The sequence below is a fragment of the Panthera onca genome, chromosome A2 (genome assembly GCF_046562875.1).
Source record: "Panthera onca isolate mPanOnc1 chromosome A2, mPanOnc1 haplotype 2, whole genome shotgun sequence".
NCBI classification, from domain to species: Eukaryota; Metazoa; Chordata; class Mammalia; order Carnivora; family Felidae; genus Panthera; species Panthera onca.
Genome location: NC_138340.1, coordinates 11613702 through 11634992, shown reverse-complemented (window position 1 = coordinate 11634992; position 21291 = coordinate 11613702). Strand labels below are relative to the sequence as shown.

The following is a 21291-nucleotide window of genomic DNA, read 5'->3' as shown; positions in this document are numbered from 1 at the left end:
TGGTGTCTGAATTGTGTCTGTCATCACCACTACACAGATGTGCCTTTGTTTGTGCCCTTTGAAGTGTCTTCTCTCGAGGCAAAAAGGTTGGTGGCATTGCACATCAGTAGTCTGAAAAAGGATGACAGAACGATGAAACTGTTCTGTTCTGCTTCTCTTGTAAAATGCACTCCACGGCCTGTCATTAAACCTGTCTAAATTTCAGTGTGGTCCTTCCACGCCCACCCAGTCGTGAAGTGACATGAATCGTTTTATTCCTCAATTACACTTAAACCAGGCCCTGGTTCCCCGAGATGGGAGTAACCACTTGGATTGCAGAGAGGGATGCCCTTCTGCCCCAAGAGGACAGGAATAAACTGCAGGCTTCCTCCTTTCAGTGATTTCCCACGTGCAGAGGAGAAACTGCAGGGGGAGGTTAAGTAACTTTTAGGGTCACCTACCAAACATGAAGGTACCCAAATTATGCACGGATCTGTGGGACACCACGGGCCATAAACTTGACCGAGAGGACCTTCATTAAAAAGGGTTTGGAGAATTTGGTCAACCCTGCTATTCCCAGACAGAAAGATCTTAGAAACAGCCTGATTTCAACTTCACGTCACCCCTATTGTGGGCTTGTGTGGTTTCACTGAGTTTTTATGAAATTATTTAAGACAGTTGCTAATGGGTAAACAATACAGTGTAAAGAGCAAAGTGCTCATTCAGGAGTACATCGGGGGAGGCTGGCTGGCTGTTGGAAGAGCACGTGGCTCAAACCCTGGGTGCTAAGTTCGAGCCCCACCTTAGGTGTAGAGATTTCTAAAAGGGTGCATAGTCATTAGTGTTACTAAGTCCCCTCCAATTAAATTTTGGACCATAAAAAAGCCATTTCTACTGCCTGACAACCTGGCTGAAAGTGGGCCTTGCTCGCACAAGTGTGGCCAGTAGTGATTAGACAGGCACAGGAAAGTTCAGGAACTAAAGAACAAACAGAAGAGCCTTTTAGCAATTGTTTGGTAGTAGCCTCCTTGGAGCACTTAGTAAACACATGGGCATGGGAAAAACCCATGGTGTGGCTTTACGCTTCATAGTGGTGGCTCCTGGATCATTGAGAAAGTATGGGGCCACTTCCTTTACCTTCTACCAGGACACTGAGGCCAATGAGATTGGTTTTCCACAAGCAGACTTCGTCTACATACCTCCTCTCAAAACTATCAGGTGCAGGTATACTTTATATAGATAAATTAGAATTCAGTTTGGGGGACAATATGGTTTGGTAGGGGACAATCCACTCACGGGCGTGGGTGTCAGTTGAATGAGATAAACATTTGGCTCTATTGAAAAAGTGGTTTGAGCTCAACGTTTTTCTTTTTTAGAGGTAAAAGTCACAACAAAATGAGCCATTCACCATTTAAAAATTTTTTTAAGATTTTACTTCATTAAAATTTTTTTTAATGTTTATTTTTGAAGGAGAAAGAGCACGAGCAGGGGAGGGGCAGAGAGAGGGAGACACGGAATCTGAAATGGGCTCCAGGCTCAGCTGTCAGCAGAGCCTGATGCGGGGCTTGAACCCACAAACCAGGAGATCAAGACCTAAGCCGAAGTGGGATGCCTGACCGACTGAGCCACCCAGGCACCCCAAATGATTTTATTTTTATAGAGCACACGCACGAATGGGGGAGAGAGAATCCTAAGCAGGCTCCACGCTCTGTGCTGAGCCCCACGTGGAGCTCAATCCCACGACCCTGGGATCGTGACCTAAGTGGAAATCAAGAGTCGGACACTCAACCCACTGAGCCACCCAGGCACCCCTAAGAGATTTTATTTTTTAAAAAAGACTATTTTGAGAGCGTGTGTGCGTGCATGAGCAAGGCAGGGGCAGAGATAATGGGAGAGAGAGAATCCCAAGCAGGCTCCAGCACTGTCACCATAGAGCCCAACAAGAGGCTCAAATTCATGAACCAGATCATGACCTGAACCGAAACCAAGAGTCAGATGCTTAACTGACTGAGCCACCCAGGCACCACTAAAATATTTTAAAGTAATCTCTACGCCCAACGTGAGGATGGAACTTAGATCCATGAAATCAAGAGTTGCATGCTCCACTAAGCCAGCCAGGTGCTCCTCCATTAGCCATTTTATTTTTTTTTAATTTTTTTTTTTAACATTTATTTATTTTTGAGACCGAGAGAGACAGAGCATGAACGGGGGAGGGGCAGAGAGAGAGGGAGACACAGAATCGGAAGCAGGCTCCAGGCTCTGAGCCATCAGCCCAGAGCCCGACGCGGGGCTCGAACTCACGGACCGCGAGATCGTGACCTGAGCCGAAGTCGGACGCTCAACCGACTGAGCCACCCAGGCGCCCCTCCATTAGCCATTTTAAAGTGGACAATGTACTCTCTCTCAAAAAAAAAAAAAAAAAAAAAAAGGTGCCTGCCCGGGTGGCTCAGTTGTTAAGATGGACAGTGCAGTGGCATCTGGGATACTCGCAGTGTTGGGCAGCCATCACCTATAACTGGTTCCAAGACATTTTCCTCACCCTAAAAGGAAACTGTATCCCCATTCTCAATAACCCCATTCCTCCCCCTATCCCTTGACAGCCACTAATATGCTGTCTCTGGATTTATGTGGTCGGGCTATTTCACATAGAGGGAACCATACATCACCTTTTCAGTATGACTTCTTTCACGAAGCATGTTTTTGAGGTTCCTCCATGCTGTAGCTGGTGTCAGTACATCATTTTTATGGCTGAATAATATCCAGTTATCCAATAATGGACATCTAAGTTGTTTCCACATTTTGACTATTGTGAATAGTGCTGCTAGAAACTTTTTCTTTTGTTTTTAAAGTAGGCTCCACGCTAGGTGTGGAGCCCAATACGGGGCTTGAACTCATGACCTTGAGATCAAAACCTGGGCTGAGATCAAGCGTCGAATGCTTAGCGGAGTCCTTAGTTGGAATTAGACCTGCAAATTACAGTTGGCCAAGGCTGTGGTCTCATGTGAAGGCTTGACTATGGAAGGTTATCCCTTCAGTGTTGACAGGGTGGTGGTTAGCAGAACTAAGTTCCTTGCAGCTGCTGGACCGAGGGAAGGCTTTGGCTCCTTGCTGGCTATTGGCGACAAGCCACCCTCAGCCTCTTGCCATATGGGCCTCTCCTATACAGCAGCTTGCTTCATCAAAATGTGCAAGCTGAGAAAGCAAAAGAGATGAACCAGATGAAAGCCAGTCTTCTGTAACCTGATCGTGAAAGTGACATCCCATCACTTTTCAGAGAATCTCTTTACTACCAGCAAATCACTAGGTCCAGCCCACACTCAAGGGGAGATTACACAAGGATGTGAACACCAGAAGGTGGGGATTCACTGGGGGCCATCTTTGAAAGTTGCCGATCACAGAATTCTATCTAAATCCAGATATAGATGCTTTTCTTATGCACATATTAAGAACGACCCATGTTCCTTGAGGAGAGGAACAGGAGATGTAGGCTTTCGGTCTTGACATGTACTTATACTGATGACAGCAGGTGGTTCCCACCAAGCTTTAAAGCAGGCCTACTCAGGGAGTCCCTGCTAAAATATGTTCCACCAGGCGTCCTTCCCCAGAATAGCCTGGCTTCAACCCTGGGGAAAATCGGTCAAACAAGAAACCTTCCCTTGCTCAGCCAATGCCAAAGAATTTTTTTTAGCAGCTGGAACAGCCTCACTTGGTTCAATGTCACTCATTCTGATGCCATGATGATTCCACAGGGCCTTGAACTCATGGGACTGTCAGTGGCTCGTGACTGAAATTCTACCAGCAACGCTTTTAGCTGCCTCTATGCTTTGGCATCACCAGCCTTCTGTGTGGGCCTTAAACTAGAAGGTGTCTTATGATGTTGCTCATTTCCCGGTCATACATTCAAAAGTTTGTACGTTTCAACTTCATCATCTGCCTTTTCTATTTACTTCTCTTGCTCAGGCATGGTTTCTTTACATATGTATCATCCATTCTTAAAAAAGTTGAAGTACACATTGTGCATTGAACACAAAATGTGCATAAAACACAGGTACAGTTGAATGAATAACTATAAAGTTAATGCACAGTGAAGAGGAACACTTTTCCTTCCTGTAAGATGAAAAAGCTCTAGAGACCTCCTATGCAATAGTGTGCTTGTAGTTAGCAATACCATATGCTTAAAAATGTAATAGGGCGCCTGGCTGGCAGTCAGTAGAGCATGTGACTCTTGATCTTGCAGTCGTGAATTCGGGCCCCACATTGGGCCTAGTTTACTAAAAAAAAAAAAAAAAAAAAGTAACAGAGTAGATCTTGTGCAGGTGAATCAGCAGGACCAGGCCAGGTCATTGATTTGGAAAATATATTTAAAAAAAAAAAAACAAAACAGAGGTCCATGAGTTCGAGCCCCGCGTCGGGCTCTGTGCTGGCGGCTCGGAGCCTGGAGCCTGTTTCAGATTCTGTGTCTCCCTCTCTCTCTGACCCTCCCCTGTTCATACTCTGTCTCTCCCTGTCTCAAAAATAAATAAACGTTAAAATAAAAAAACAACAACAAAAAAAGAGAGAATATTGCCACACCTTAGATATTGGCTGTACCCACCCACTCCCTCAGCCCTTCTGGGTGATCCTTTTGGGCAATCACTGGTGATTACTTGCTTTTCTTTATAGATTTCCCCAAAATCTTTAGTCTATTCTTGTTTTAAAACTCAACATAGTGGGGTGCCTGGGTGGCTCAGTCGTTAGGCGTCTGATTTCGGCTCAGGTCATGATCTCTTGGTTCACAAGTTCAAGACCCTCGTTGGGGCCTGGAGCCTGGAGGCCTGGAGCCAGAGCCTGGAGCCTGCTTTAGATTCTGTTATCTCCCTCTGTCTCTCTCAAAAATAAACATTAAAAAAAAAAAAAAAAATCAGCATAGCAACAGAACCATCACATAAGCACAGAGGCCTTGCTTCTTTGATTTCCTGTTATGTTTGCAAGATTTATCCCTGTTGTCGCGTGTGGCTGTGATTTGTTCATTTTCATTACATTACAATCTATGCATCCTGCCATGGGTGAACACCGGGCTTGCCTTCAGAGTGGTGTCTTCAGAACAAACCCGTTCTGAACCTTCTTCAGTGTACCAGCAAGTTTCCTAGGGACTGGAATCGACCATGATGTTCAACGCAGAGCCTCAACTTCGCCCGATAAGGCCATACTGTTTTCTAAAATGACTGAACTACAGGATGGGTGGTATATGAGCACTCCCGCTAGGCTTTTCTTTCACCTCTGTATTTCTTCTTCTTGAGCAGTTTTATCCCATATACCACATCTGCATTTTCTTTCCACTTTCAAACTTTTTATCACTTAAAAAAAAAATTTTTTTTTTAATGTGTATTTATTTTTGAGAGAGAGACAGACACAATGTGAGCAGGGTTGGAGCAGAAAGAGAGGGAGACAGAGAATCCCAAGCAGGCTCCAGGCTCTGAGCTGTCAGCACAGAGCCTGACGTGGGGCTCAAACTCACCAACCGCAAGATCATAACCTGAGCTGAAGTCAGGTGCTTAACCGACTGAGCCACCCAGGCGCCCATCACTTACCATTTGCTCTTCATACCTGCCAGTATTTTTCCAGATTAAAAGAGTAGGGGCACTGGGGCACTGGGACACAATTTTAATTGCAATTATATGGCTCTTCACACTAGATCTTTCAGCATCTCATTATTTTGAGTGGGACAGTGAATGATGTTTGTCAAACACTTCAAAACTAAGCAAACACGCAGCAAAATACAAATTAATGATGTACAGAAACTAAAGATTACCCTTAGGGCTATCATGCACCTGTTTGTGGCTGAAAGAACTGCAGTGCTCTATTCTGAAGTTATTTTGTTCCTAATTTAGGAGTTAAACGTTGGCAAGCAAACTGCTGGACACATGTCATTCCATATTTGTCAAAACTCACAGAATATACAACACGAAGAGTGAGCCCTAATGTAAACTATGGACTTTAGTTAATAATCACGTATCCATATTGGCTCATCAACTGTTAACAAATGTACCACACTATTCATATTAATAATGGAGGAAGTCGAGAGGGGAAGTAAAGCAGTATATGGGAACTCTGTACTTTCCACTCAATTTTAACGTAAACCTAAAACTGCTAAAAAAAAAAAAAAAAAAGAATTAACAAAAAAAATGCAAGTAGAATACCTTCTATATAAGGGTAAATACATTTCCTAGACTCTCAAGTCTAGAGCAGGGATCAGCAGACTACTGCCTTGGGACAAATCTGGACTGCTGTCTCTTTGTACAGCCTTCCAGCAAAGAGTGGTTTTTATATTTTTAAAAGGCTGAAAAAAAAAAATCAGGGGCGCCTGGCTGGCTCAGTCAGTACAGCATGAGACTCTTGACCTCAGGGTTGTAAGTTTGAGCCCCCGGTTGGGTGTAGAGATTACTTAAAAAAAATAAAATCGTAAAAAAAAAAAAAAGAAAAAAATCTAAATAATATTTTGCGATTCCTGAAATCTGCATGAAAATCTAATTTTATTATCCATAACATTTTATTGGGACAAAGCCACACCCATTTGCTTATATATTAACTACAGCTACTTTTTATGCTATAATGGCAGAGTTCCAAAGATTGGCAATGGCCCACAAAGCATAGATATTGACTATTGTCAACTCTGGAGCTAGAGAAAAGATACGGGCAGTCTTCATGGAGTCAGGAGATCTGAGTTCTAAACTGTGTAAATGTGTGATCTTGAGTCATTCACCATCTCTAGGCCCTAACTATAAATTCCAGAATCTAACTTCACAGGCAAGTTCACATTTGAAAATGGGCATGGATTCAGGCCATAACAAATTGAACACCTCCAGTTTTTCCAAAGCTGATTTGGTTTATAAATCTGTCCTTGCCTTTAAGAAAACACTCTACAGCTTATTATTTTTTATTTTTAAGCAATCTGTACACCCAACATGGGGCTTGAACCCACAACACCGAGATCAGGAGTCACATGCTCCACCGACTGAGCCAGCCAGGCACCCCTATTCTTTTTTGCTTAAATGTTTATTTATTTATTTCAAGATCGAGCGAGCATGAGCAGGGGAGGGGAAGAGAGACAAAATTCCAAGCAGGACTCCAGGTTGTCAGCACAGAGCCCAAAGTGGGGCTTGATCCCACAGTGAGATCATGACCTGAGTGAAAATCTAGAGTCGGACGCTTAACCAACTGAGTTACCCATGTGCCCCAGTGCCCCTACTCTTTTAATCTGGAAAAATACTGGCAGGTATGAAGAGCAAATGGTAAATGTATAGGATCTTCACTATAATACTATTATGATGAAAACTAGAAATGAATTAAATGTTAATAGGAGAATGGCTAAATAAATTATGATCAATCCATACCAGATCAGCTATCAGATAGGTATATCATCTTGGAGTTATCTCCTAATTAGGTAGATCTCAGAGTATTCATGTGGAATGGCTTCTAAGATGTATTAAATGAGAAAAAGCACATTACAAATTAACAAATACGGAATGATCTCTTATTTTATAACAACACAACTATTTCTACATGTTGATACATATTGATGCATAAAAAGGTCTAGATGGTGTATAAAGTTGTGGAATCACTATGTTGTACACCTGAAACTAATATAACATTGTATGTCAACTATGTGGGAAAAAAAATGCCTAACAAACAGAAAAACAAGGGGCAACTGGCTGGCTCAGTTGGTAGAGCATGTGACTCTTGATCTTGAGGTTGTGAGTTCAAGCCCCCTACATTGAGGGGTAGAGCATACTTTAAAAAAATATATAAAATGTTGTCTCACACATACAAAAAGACCAAAAAAACCCCCTCTAGAACAGTGCTGTCCAACAGAAATATGTTGCAAGTTACATGTGTAATTGTGTTTTCTCGTAACCACATTAAAAAAGGTAATAGAGAGGCACCTGGGCGGCTCAGTCAGTTAAGCATCCAACTCCTGGTTTCAGCTCAGGTCATGATCTCATGAGTGGTGAATTCAACTCCAACATCGGGCTCTGTGCTGGCAGCGAGAAGCCTGCTTGGGATTCTATGTCTCCCCCCTTTCTGCCCCTCCCCTGCTCACTCTCTTTCTGTTTCTCTCAAAAAATAAATAAATATTTAAAAAAAGTAAAAAGATGGGGCGCCTGGGTGGTGCAGTCAGTTGGGCATCCAACTTTGGCTCAGGTCATGACCTCGTGGTTCGTGAGTTTGAGCCCCGCGTCGGGCTCTGTGCTGACAGCTCAGAGCCTGGAGCCTGCTTCAGATTCTGTGTCTCCCTCTCTCTGTGTCCCTCCCCCACTCACACTCTGTCTCTCTCTCTCTCAAAAATAAAGATTTTAAAAAATTAAAAAAAAAAGTAAAAAGAAACTGGTAAAATTAAATTTGATAATATATTTATCCCAACATATAAAGTATTATTTCAACAGGTAATCAAATATAAAAAATTAAGAAAATATATTTTACAAGTTTTTTTCACATTCTTTAAAAAATTTTTTTTTTTAATGTTTTTGAGATAGAGACAGAGCATGAGCGGGGGAGGGGCAGAGAGTGAGGGAGACCTAGAATCTGAAGCAGGCTCCAGGCTCTGAGCTATCAGCAGAGCCCGACGCGGGGCTCGAACTCACGGGCCATGAGATCATGACCAGAGCCGAAGTCGGACGCTCAACCCACTGAGCCACCCAGGCGCCCCTCACATTAAATCTTTGAAATGCAGTGTGTATTTTACACTTACAATGCATCTCAATTTGGGCCAGCTACATTTCAAGCTCTCAATAGCCTTGTGTGGTCCTATCAGACAGCACAGGTCTAATACACCTCGAAGAGATAACAGTGGTTATGCTGGTGAGGGAGGGGAAGAGATAAGAGGGATACTTAATTTTTCCTCTATACTCTTTTGTATTTTTCAGGTAAAATGGTTAAATGTGTTATTTTACTTAAAACGAGTAATACAGGGGCACTGGGGTGGCTCAGTTGGTTAAGCGCCTGACTTCTGCTCAAGTCATGTTCTCATGGTTCCTGGGTTCCAGCCCCGCGTCAGGCTCTGTGCTGACCGCTCAGAGCCCGGAGCCTGCTTCGGATTCTGTGTCTCCCCCTCTCTCTGACCCTCCCCTGTTCTTGCTCGGTCTGTCAAAAATAGATGAACATTAAAAAAAGTTTTTTTTTATGAATATATAAAGCCATGCAGAATTATAGTATGTACTTCATGGCTCATTCCTTAATATTTTTATTAATCTCTTCTGGTTTTTGATGCTGCAAACACAGGAATAACAAGAGAAAAAAATAAGAACTTATTCAAAATGGGAACTATTAAAAACAAAATTTGTTATTAACCTAACTTAACTGGATAAGTATTTTCTGAGTTTAAGATCCCTGTGAGGAGTTAGGCTTTGCACTATGGAAGACAAAAAGAATAGGACATTGTTGTTGTTTTTTTAATTTTTTTTTTTCAACGTGTTTTATTTTTTTATTTTTGGGACAGAGAGAGACAGAGCATGAACAGGGGAGGGGCAGAGAGAGAGGGAGACACAGAATCGGAAACAGGCTCCAGGCTCCGAGCCATCAGCCCAGAGCCCGACGCGGGGCTCGAACTCACGGACCGCGAGATCGTGACCTGAGCTGAAGTCGGACGCTTAACCGACTGCGCCATCCAGGCGCCCCGACATTGTTGTTTTAAAAGCTTTTGGAATTGCCTTTGTAGTTTGTATATTCTGCCTAAAATGACGTGTGACTGTAGAGTAAAACAAAAAATTTTATGTGACTGGCAGCTCCAAATTACTTCCAAAAACATCATCAGAAACAAAAATAGTGCAAGAAGACAACGATGGGAAGGGCAGCTTAAAATGGATATATTCTAGTCTTCTTTAAAAAAAAAAGTGGTTATTCCATATTCACATAGCCCTGCACACCTTCTTATTCTTTTTCCCTTTTCTGATTCTCTTCCACAAATTGTCGAGTGGGCAAAATAAGGAGCCAGAAGTTATTCACAAACTTCGATATTCTGTAATAATTAGAAGGAAGCTAACTAATAAATCAGTTGCAGTCACTTCCTTTATTTCTTGCACTTAATTACTCGTTATCTTATGCTTTGCTAAAATAACGGATGCAATTAAGTCCTTACTTTGCCCGGGACCCAACAGTGATTTATGATTGACCTTGAAGAGTGAGCAAACACTACGACGGAGACAAAACTACTTGCTATTCTGTATTAATATGTTCTGAAGGAAGGGGCTGTCGGGGAATTTTTAGACTTTTTTACAGAACAGCATTTGCGATTTCTAAAAGAGGAGAATAAAAACGCTAAAAGAGTGACGCTAAGGGCAAAAGGGAAAGGTTTTGCTTTCCCGTTTGAAAAATTTCACAGGATCATCATTTTATTTATTTTTTAATTAATTAATTTTTTTCAGTAAGCTCTCCGCCCAACGTGGGGCTCGAACTCACGACCCCCCGACCGAGAGTCCCACGCTCCACCGACTGTGCCGGCAAGGCATCCCCAGAATCCTCTTTTAAGCGCAAGCCACCTAACCCTTATCCCCCCACCCCACCCCCTGCCCCGGCCCTGGGGAGCGGACTTGCTCTGCGAGTCTCCAGGCCCGGGTGGGGAGGAGGGGGGCGGCTGGAGGGACAGCGCTCCCGGCCCCTCGGACGCCAGCTGCGGCGGGCGGGGACACACGCAGCCGCGGCCCCGCGCACCGTCGCCTCCGCCCTCTCCCTCCGACCGGCGCCCGCACCCCCGCCGCGGCTCGCGGACCGAAGGGTCCCAACCTCGCTCAACACACTGCCCCCTTCCCACCCGGGGAAGGGGGCCCTACTCGGCCTCTGCCACGAGTCTCTGGGGTCTTTCCACACCTTCCTCCCTCTCGCCGAGGGTCGCATCAGCAGACCTTTCTTAAATTTTGTTCGTCTCTCTCTGCCTTCAGATCTTCTCAGACCCAGCCTTCAGCCTGAGGGGTCTCCCCTCGGTCCTCTCCCTCGGTCGGCCGAATCCCTGCACCCTCCCCCGCCGAGGGGTTCCCCCCCTACCCCGGGCGCCCCCCCACCTCCACTCACCTCGCGCCCGCCAGCTCTCCCGAGCTCGCTGGCGCCGGGCGCGGTCGCGGGACGCGCACGCCGGGCGGCGGCGGGGGGCCGCGCGCGCAGCGTACGCGGTGACGTCAGTGCGCTGGCGGCGGCGGCGGCGGCGGCGGCGGCGGCAGGGCTGTTTGTTCTGCTCTCCCGCAGCCGAGGAGCCGAAGCGGTGGCTGCGGCGGCAGCGGCTGCCGGCAGTGCCCGCAGGCGAGCGGGGCCTGTGAGCGCGGCGGAGCGGCGGGCGCGGCGGGCGGGCCCCGGCGCCGCGCAGGCAGCCCGAAGAGGAGGGGGCGGCGGCAGCGGGCGGCCGGCGGGGGCGGCGTGCGGCCTAGCGTCTCAGGTGAGGACCGGTGCCCTTCGGGGCGGCGGGCGGCGCGGGGAGGCCGGCGGGGACCCGCGGCGCGGCCCGCGTAACCTGCATTGCGTAATGGGGCCGGTGCGCCAGCACCTACGCCATCGGCGCGGCGCGGGGGCGGGGAGGCCGGGGCGACGCGGGCTCGGGCCTGCGGGCCTCCCGCGTCCGCGCGCCGTGCCGCTTGCGCCCGGCCGGGGCCGCCTGCGCCGTTGGCGTCGGAGTGGCCGGGTCGCTCGCGGGTGCTCGGTCGTTGGCGCCGCCGCCCCCCGGCTTGGGCCGGCCGGCGGGGCGGGGGCGCGGGTGGGGGGCGCGGGCGCCGCGGCGGGGCGGGTGGCCGGGGGCGGGCGGGGGGCGGGCCGAGGCGCCCGGCACTTCCTGCCGCCGCCATTTTGTCAAGTGAGGAGGAGGAGGAGGAGGAGGAGGAGGAAGCGGCCGCCGCGGGCTCCGCGGCGCGCCCGGCCCCGGTAAGTCCGGGCCCGGCGTGGTGGCCACGGGCGCCGTTGTCCCCATCCGCGGTCCCCCGGGGCTGGCTCGGCCGCTGCCCGGGCGCTCACGTGGGCCGGGCTCAGCGCGCGCTCCCCTGTCGCCTGGGTCCTCCTGCCCGAGCTGGGGCAGCGCGCCCCCGCCCCCATTTCCTCGCCTTCCCGGCGGTCCCCGGAGCTCTGCGGAGAATGGGTCTGGTCCCCAGGGGGAGGGAGGAGGCTGCCGCGGCACGCCTGCCGGGAGACACCCCCGGGGGTGGGAGCGGTGCTGTGTGGGGCGAGCCTGACCCCCTTTACCTACCCACTCCCAGCCTGGCAGCCGTGCGCTGGGCGCTTTGTTTTGCTCGGTCGATGCTCGCTGGCGTCCTTGCCACGGCCTCTTCTGTTCGCTGTGTTGTGTGGGGTGGTGGTTTGGGGTGGGGATGTGGGGGAGTTGTGATTCAGCGAAATAAAATGACACAGCCCCCCCCCCCCCCAAAAAAAAAAAAAAAAAAAAAAACGGAAACAGCACAACTTCACCCGGCTGCCCCCCAAGGCCCGGCCTTGGATGAAAATGGGAAATCCCAGTTTGGTATAGTGGACAGTGTAAATACTTGCATTCAGGCCCGTGGATGAGTCATGTGCTTTTGCTAAGTGGCTGACCTCCCATTTACTCAGGACCACAGCATTGTTTTTTGAAATGTTATTTTTATTTTTCACTCCGTGTTTTCTGCAACCTGGTGAGGTGTATGGTCTTGGTCTTTGGGTTGAATTTGGTGTGTGTGTTTTGGATGCAAGAAGTGACCTCTTGGAGTCTGTGCTTTCTGAGAATTGAAGTGTCTTTGCTTCCCTTTGGGAGGGCTCTACCTGTCCGTGTTTACAAAAACCAAGTCTGTGTGCCTGTAAGCCAGTGGCTCTTTGGTGGTGTAATAATGGTTGGGAGATTTTTATGAATGGGGCTGTCAAGTTCCCTAAGTTGTTAGTCCTTAGAGTTTGTAGTCTGTTAGTGGTAAAGCTATACTCAACAGGATTTATGAATGTTTTCAGTCCCAAGTGGGTTTTGGGTGGTGGTACAGTTTGTTTTATGATCTCGCCAGCAACTTAATAAAGCATTCCTCCTCTCAGTTTAATTTGGGTGGGGATTATCTTTCCTTCAAGGTATTACAGATAACCAAGCTCTTCTCCCCCAAAACTTCAACCTGAGGAAGATAAACCTCTCAGATGGTTCCCATTGACTAAGTCCAGAAGGAAAAGCGTGATCTGAAACAAAATGCATTGCTCCCCTGTTACCCACCATACCCCTTTCTTTGGTAGGAAACGTAATATCCAAGAGGTCAAGCTGTGGAGAAAAGCACTTAAGTTCATTTTAGTTGGTTTTAACTGAAAGGAGATGATTGCACCTCTGTGTATCTAGCTAGAATTCAGCACAGCCAATTTGCTGAAGAGGAGGAGCTCTGCCTACAGATGAACGTTCGAACTTGAAAGGGGCTACATATTAAGGACAGGTTGGCTGTTCTGGGGTGCTAGTATGGCTAGCTTCTCTGGCTTGGATGGGGATAAGGAGAAAAGAAAAACTGCCGAAGAATTGCAAGAGAATTGGCGGCTGCTTTGTAAAATTTCCACTGAATTATTGAATTGTTCAAAGGAATTTAGACTTTGTTTCCAAAAGTTACTCTTTTGAGCCAGTTGTTGTGATCTTTGTACTAAATTGCACTTTTGTTTTTGAAGGTTGGGGGGGATGCAATATTTTTCTGTTACACAATTCAGGTTATTGAATGACTTGAGATTTACAGACCTAGAAGATTGGAGTCCTTGTTCTTAATTTAAAGTAAAAACCGTTTGGTACATCAATGATTTGTAGACTCTGGGCTGTTAAATCCTTTGACAACCTGCTGTCATGTGTCAATTGTAAAGTGTTTCAATTTCCGATTTTGAATGAACTTACAAAGTAGATGTTTGTCTTTATGTTGCTGGCAAATGTATAAGAAGGAAAGAAAAGCTTGACATTGGAAAGTGCTACTGATATTTCATACATCTTTGTGAGTTTTGCTGTTTCGCAAAGACTGCGCGTTTGCAAGGTGAGAATTGTGGGGATTCTTTGCAGATGCTGACAGTTCGTTTATGATTCATTAGACATGAGTTTGTAAAAATAAAATTTTAAGTTATTTTAATTTTTTACTGGAATGTGAGTTCCATGCGGGCAGGGTTTTGTTTGCTTGGTTTTACCTATTTTAAGTCCCTATTGTATTCTCAGCGCCTAGAAGAGGACCTAAAATAAAATATTCTTAGAGTGAACAAACTGGAAAGATAAGTGAGCAAGAATTTGGCATGTCCAGGGGCTCCTCAGTAGCTCACTCAATTAAGTGTCTGACTTCAGCTCAGGTCATGATCTCACGGTTTGTGGGTTCGAGCCCTCCGTCAGGCTATGTGATGACATCTCAGGGCCTGGAGCCTGCTTGGGATTCTGTGTCTTCCTCTCTCTCTGCCCCTCCCCTGCTTGCACTCTGTCTCTCTCACTCTGTTTTTCTCAAAAATAAACTTTTTTAAAAAATTAAAAAAAAAAGAATTTGGCATGTCCTTAATACCAAATGCAAGTAATTCCTCTTAATATCGTTAGGAGGGGATATAGTTGGTCAGTAGTGATTTGCAAAGAATGTGAATTTTAACTGTGATGTTAAGGTCCAGAAATTGCAGTAAACTTGCTTATGGTCCAAGCAGTGTGGCATGCAGTTGCTTCTGTGCACTGTCTACTGTACATTTCCCACTTAGTTTGAAATGTGGTGAGTGGGTTTGGGCTGTGGTTCAGCATTGGCCTGGGAAAAGTATTTTTAAGAGGGAGATGAAGTGGGTAATAAACATGTATGGGCAGCATTTCTTAATGTGAATCTCATGTTTTTAATAAAAACTTGATTTGCGTGTGTGTTGTTAAACATTGAGTCTTTTTTTGTTGTTTTTGTTTTGTTTTTGTAATATTCGGGTTTCATGTGTATATAATCGCCCAATCAGTTTCAAGTGATTAGTTCCTGAGCTCATACTATATTCACGGGGAGACAAAAAGTGAGTTTTCTTTGGTAGGTTCATTTTTTATTGATATATTCATTCCCCAACATTTTATTGAGTATAAATTGTATATAACTTGAGCATTACACTATTATTGTAAAATCCCACCAATCTCTCTCTTTTTTTTTTTAAGTTTATTTATTTATTTTGAAAGAGAGAGAACATGAACGGAAGAGGGGCAGAGAGAGAGAGAATCCCAGCAGGCTCTGTGCTGTCGGCACAGAGCCCAACGCAGAGCTGGAACTCACAAACTGTGAGATCATGACCTGAGCCGAAATCAAGAGTTGGATGCTTAACCTACTAAGCCACCCAGGTGCCCCTTTAAAGAAAGAACCGCTTTGTTGAGATACAATTCACACACGTTACAGTTCCCTGGTTTAAAGTGCACATTTCAGTAGTTCCTAGTATATTCAGAGGTGTGCACCGATCACCACAACCAATGTTAGAACATTTGCATCCGTCCCAAAAGAAACCCCTATACATTAGCAGTCACTCTCCATCCATCCCTCCCCCCCCCCCCCCGCAACACATGGCAACCACTAATACATTTTCTGTTTCTATGAATTTGTGTATCCTGGATATTTCAAAAATCATAGCCTTTCATGTCTGACCTCTGAGTATAACATTTTCGTGCTTTGTGCTACAGCACGAATCACTGTTTCATTCCTTTTATTACTGAATGATATTCCATTATGTGAATACATGCCACGTTTTGTTTATCCATTCAGTAGTTGGTGGATATTTGGGTTGTTTCCACCTTGGCTGTTGTGAATGGTGCTGCTGTGAACATTCACGCACAAGATTCTGTGCGGACATGGGTATTTTCTCTGGGGTAGCTACGTAACGAGTGTAATTGCTGGTCATGGTAACTGTTTGAGGGTGTGCAATGACTTTTTAACTGCCTTGATTTTCTAGTGCTTTCACAAGGGGTTAAAAGAAAAGCTTAATGGGTTAAGGGTGTACCCATTATAAAAAAATGAGGGAATGGAAGTGCAAGGATGTCTGCGTGTTGCATGTAGTACAGCCTGCCTAGTTTGATCCCAACTTAGTTTTTAAAAATTGTACATTCTTCGAGAACAGTTTAAAATGCTGGTAAGGCACAGAAAACCATTTGGAAGATGAACCCCAAACTTGTGTTGAAAAGGGTAACTGTTAAAACTCTTAAAATTTCTTTTTCAGCCTAAATAGGCTACAACTTCTCAAACTGCATGCGCACATCTAGCTTAAATCATGGGATATATTCTCTTCTAAAGAAATAGATGAAGTCCATTGTCACAGGGCAAACAGCCATCTGTCCAATTCTTGACTGAACCCTGAAAGGGAATAGCGGTGATTGGTTTATGTCATTTGAAAATGAGATTGTGAGATTTGTTTTTTCTTTAAGCAAAAGTAGTTCATGGTCATTTGAAATAATTTGGAAAATAACAATGTTAACGTTAGATGTCAAAAACTGTCCTTTACCCTCATTTTTTATTTCAATTTTTCATGTTAGTAACAAAATTAATTATACTCTTAAGTTTTCAAAAAATATTACGTTGTGAACATTTCCAGAATGCTCTATTTAAATAGTTGCCTAAATTTTATCATATGAATGAATGTACCATAATTCTATTTTTGGACCTTGTTTTCAGGTTTCCTCCTTTTTCATGTCTAGAGAGGGGATCACTGGATCAGAGGGTGTGTATTCTTTCAAACTTGATACAAATCAGTTTTCCAGAAAAGTTCCATGAATGTCCCATTTCTCCAATCACAGCTTGACACAGGGTCTTGTTTGTTTATTTTATTTTTTAAGTTTATTTTTGAAAGAAAGAGCAGGGAAGGGGCAGAGAGAGAGGGAGACAATCCCAAGCAGGCTCCACACTGTCAGCGCGGAGCCGGATGTGGGGCTCGAACTCACAGAATTATGAGATCATAACCTGGGCTGAAATCAAGAGTTGGACGCTTAACCAACTGTGCCACCCAGGTGCCCCAACAGAGTCTTGTTTATAAGGCTGAGTTTTGGTTTTTTGTTTTTTAACGTTCCGCCCCCCACCCCCCCGAAAAAAAAGCAATTGGGCAAAAACAGGGTGTCCTCTTTGGTGTGTTCTGAAGGCATCTGAGAAGCAGATGTGTCTTGACATCTTGCTCTTTGACCTTTCTACTCTCTCCTGTTAGACTTGGACTTTGTTGCCTGAAATCAGGCCTCAGAATTCCTAATCCTGTGATAGGAGCCTAGTGTTATCTGAATACTCTGGGGAAGGGTGACTGGAAAGGGCTTAAGCAGCCTGTTGGCATCCAGTCCTGTCTCATTTTTGCTGGCCCACTCCAAAGACTGATACCACAGGCGTGTCACAGACCCCAGTTTGAATCCTGGCCCTGCTGCCAGGATTTCAACCTGTCTCAGCCTCCTGCAAATTTCACCTGCCCATTTTTCGGTTTAGAGTAAAATGAGGCTGTGCCCTCTCGCAGGTAGCTACTACGCACTTGCTGTCATTGCCCAGGGGGAAGAACAGAAGAGGCAGCCAGGTCTGAGAGTAGAATGCCAGAGGGCCGCGAAGGTGTAGCAGCCGGCACTTCCGGATATTGTGCCGCCAGGTGCCTTCTAGACGTGCCCCCTCTCCCCCCAGCCTTGTTGTGTCTCCCGAATTGAACTATGAGTGGGGATCATTTGGAGAAGGTGATTTCAAGTGAGGGTTAGATTTTTTGTTTTGGTTGGTTTTCTTTGTTTGTTGTTTTTTTTTTTTTTTTTTTTTTTTTTAAGTGAGGATTTGTTTTTATCTGATACTGAGATTAAAAGTGGTGGTAATGGGATTAGGGGAAGTTCAACTCTGAGGGCGTTCACTCTGTGGTGTTGGCTGCAGCGTTTGGGGAAATGATCCAGCAGGGAAAGGTAATGTGTATTCTTGGGCCTAAAATGTAACTTTTCTATTTCATTAAAAATGGGTTATGTGAGTAAAGGCAATGGCCAGGGTGCCAGAAGTCGCTGGTGGACTAAAGTTTTTCTAGAGCATAAGCACAACATCTATCCCTACCTTCTTTGCCCCCTTTGGCCCTAATTTGAATTATGTTGACATCTGAGCTTGAAAAAAGGATTCTGGTCTCCAGGAAGGTTTGTGTCACAAGTCGGGATCTCCCTGGAAGAGAGGCAGGCAGCTGGATGGACCAGGCAAGTAGGAGTTCTGACTGGAAAGTTACGGTTCTGCTACTTTGGGCCTTGTTGACCACAAGAACTAGTTGATGTCAGTCACCCTTCCTGGGGACCATCAGGATCCATTATCACATGGGGTGTTTTTTGTTTGTGTTAAACCCACCTGGAGAATATCTTTCAGAAATCAGCCAAATCTCAGCATTTGACTGCAAATTAAGGGTACTTGGATGAATATGTCATTTCTCTCTCTTTTTAAATTTTATTTCTTTTGAGAAAGAGAACACAAGCAGGGGAGGGGCAGAGAGAGAGAGAGAATCCCAAGCAGGCTCCTCACTGTGAGTGCAGAGCCCCCGATGTGGGGCTCAGTGTCAGGAACTGTGAGATCATGACCTGAGCCGAAACCCAAGTAGATGCTTAATTGACTGAGCCCCCCGGGCGCCCTCCCCCCCATTTTTTCCTTTTGAACTGTGACATAATTACAAAGACTTTTTATAGTTCATTCTAGGTATAGGCTGTTCTGTGATCTTTTTCTTGGAGAGGTATTGGCCTGTTTTGCCTAATACAGGAAGTTGCAGGTCTTTGGGCTATGGAGAGCAGACTTGGTTGGAGCTGTGTCACTGGAGAGGAATAACTGTGGAGTGGAGTCCACTGTCAGAATTCAGTCCCAGCCCTGACCCCCCCTTCTGGTCTTGACCTCAGGCAAGTTACCTAATGGTTCTAGACCTCAGTTTCCTTATTGGTAAAGTGGGGTCTGTATACCTGAGCATTGGCAGGTAGACAGAAGTGGGGGGGGGGGGGTGGTGGTTAACATCTGTATTGTATTTAGATTGAGTGGGGTCTGAAGGGAGTGCTTGCTTTGCTCTGCCTGAAAGGCTTTGAGAAAAGCTGTCCAGGCTCTACTTTGCATGTGGTCACCTTCCTTGTCTTGGTGTCCACTTAAGGCTGAAACTCCTTGTTTGTTCCTTGTTGCTGTCAGGTCAAGAGGCACTGGCACACTGTGGAAGCAGTACCAGGGGAGAGGTGTTGGGCTTGGTATTATGCAATTTCCAGAAACAGGAATTAGTAATTCCCACGTCCTCATGTGTGACTAATGTCCCCACTTGTCCTACCCCAGGCAATAACACATAACACACCTGTGGGCAAATTGGCCTTTGAGACTGTTTTGTGTTCAAAGGGTGGGGGTGAGATAAATTTGGGGATTTTACATCTGAAACATTTTCATTGTTTTTTGAGGAAACATATTTGGTGGGAGCAGATTGTTACTGTGAGGGGTGAAACCGGAGAACTGAAGAACTGCAAGGAGGGTGGAACCTGCCAGTGGTGGGGGGGTGGGGGGGACGCAGGTGCGCGCACGTGCATGCACAAGAACTGGGTGCAGGGGCACACTGTACTCACATTGGACTAGTCATGTATCCTCTCAAGACTCAATTTTTCATATGTAAAATGGGATAACAGGTTTGGGCTCCAGAGAACTTTGACCAGAATCTAGATTTTAAGAGAAAGTCACTCGTTTTATATCTGTCTTTTTCAAACTGTGGGTAATGATGTGAACTGAAAAGGTTGCAATCATTGTTTAAGGGGGAAAAAAAAGAAATGTTGGAAAGTGTCTCACACATTCAAGAGGATTTTATAAAACCTTTTCTTTGATTTTATGTATTGTGATGTACATGATAAAATGTATGTTACTGTGGGTCATGTCAGAACAGTGTGAAATAATATTTTAGATAATATCCAATTGTAACTGTCAGTACCTTGATGGTATTTTTTTTTTAACCTTTTTGCAGTTTGTTTCTTCATCACTTGTCCAAGGGTGACCACTGTATATGCTTTCCAGTAGCAGGTGAATTGCATTGATCTTTAGTTTCTTTTCTTCCTTGTACCACTGTTTGCTAAACGCTCTGTAGGGGGTGGAGCGGCTCTGAGAGTTGAGGAAGCATCTAGTGCTGAAGGTTGTCAGCAGACTGCAATAGGCAAAACAAGAAGTATATAGTGTTTTGTGTGTGTTGTTAAAATTCAGCTGAGTAAATTTTAAAGATCTTAGTTGGCTTTATTCAATGATTCATTAATCGGGCGACACCTCATCCAGTAAATAGAAAGGCGCTCCAAAGAGCTGTATAAAATGGAAGGTTTTTATAAGTAGAAGGGGGTGGGATGAAGTTAGAAATGCAAAGAAACAGGCTGTTTTAGGCAGGGTCACCTTCCTTTAGGGGCTGGGGTCTGTTGGGCAGATGATCTCACTAGTGCTGGGCAGGTCATTCCAGATTGACTGGTTAAAAATTCCACCTCTTGGAGAAGTTGAAACCATGATTAGGTATTAAGTCTCAGTTTGGTGACTGTGGGGCTTAGCACAAGTGACTCCATTTAGGGCCTTTTGTCTCTTTAAGTGTAAGGCAAGCTACCTGTCCTTTATTCTCTGATACGTCCTCCCGATTTTTAAATTAAGAGGCTTCTCTCTCTGTCTGTTTTTTAAGGAAATAGTTGTATTGGTTAGGTCTTTCTGGTATAAGTAACAAACATAAAACTACTTAAAAGGAAAGTCTGTTGGGTGATGTGAACATAAGTCTGGAGTGGGTAGGGCTCAGGCACAGTCGAATCTAGGGGCTCAAACAGGGATATCAGAGCTTGTTACCTATTTCTAGTATAGTGACCTCAAGGTCAAGATTGAATCTTCTCTTGTAATGCTGTCTGATGGCAGAAGACTCTGCCTTGGATCATTTCCCGTCATTGACCATGTGCAGAATGGGAATGCCAGACAACCTTGCCTCACACGTAGCACCTGTAGCCCATCTCTGCCCTCCATTTGCTCACCCCAAACGGTAGCTCCAGCAGCATCTTGCTCATCATTATGAGGTATGCTAGATGGAATACTTTGGTTGAGCAAGACGTCTGTCTTTTACACTAGAAGTAGTGTGCTCCCTAACTGCAAACAAGAAATTTTGGATGGCTGAGAGGGAAGTTAATTTCCATACGAAGTCATAAACTAGAATCCAAGAGTGAGTTATCAGGAAAAGGGTAAAGTGAAGATGGTATTAGGGATTACGTATTCTAAATCCTTTGGTAGAGGGTAAAATGAAAGCTAGGATTTATCTTACCAGGTCCTGGGTGCAGAGGGGCTGCTGTGGGGCTGAGAGAGGAGTCAAGCCAAGTCTCAAAGTCTCTTTCGGGTGGGTGAGATGATGTGGGTTCCCAGTGGTGACTGGAGCCAGTTTGGCAGAAAAATAGCCCTCAGGAAGCACAGGGGTGAGCTG

The 21291-nt window shown here is 45.4% G+C and overlaps 1 protein-coding gene across 4 annotated transcripts in view; it reads left to right on the top strand.

The window, feature by feature from the left end:
- Positions 1-11123: 11123 nt before the first annotated feature.
- BRD4 (bromodomain containing 4) overlaps positions 11124-21291 on the top strand; it is an 87062-nt gene continuing 76894 nt past the window's right edge. For 2 of the 4 annotated variants that reach the window (XM_081791910.1, XM_081791911.1), the window contains exon 1: positions 11124-11380. The gene's annotated coding sequence lies outside the window, so the exon portion shown is untranslated. Of the gene's footprint in view, positions 11381-11732; positions 11860-21291 lie in introns of those variants that run through there. The other 2 variants (XM_060630475.3, XM_060630473.3) reach the window with 1 other exon arrangement.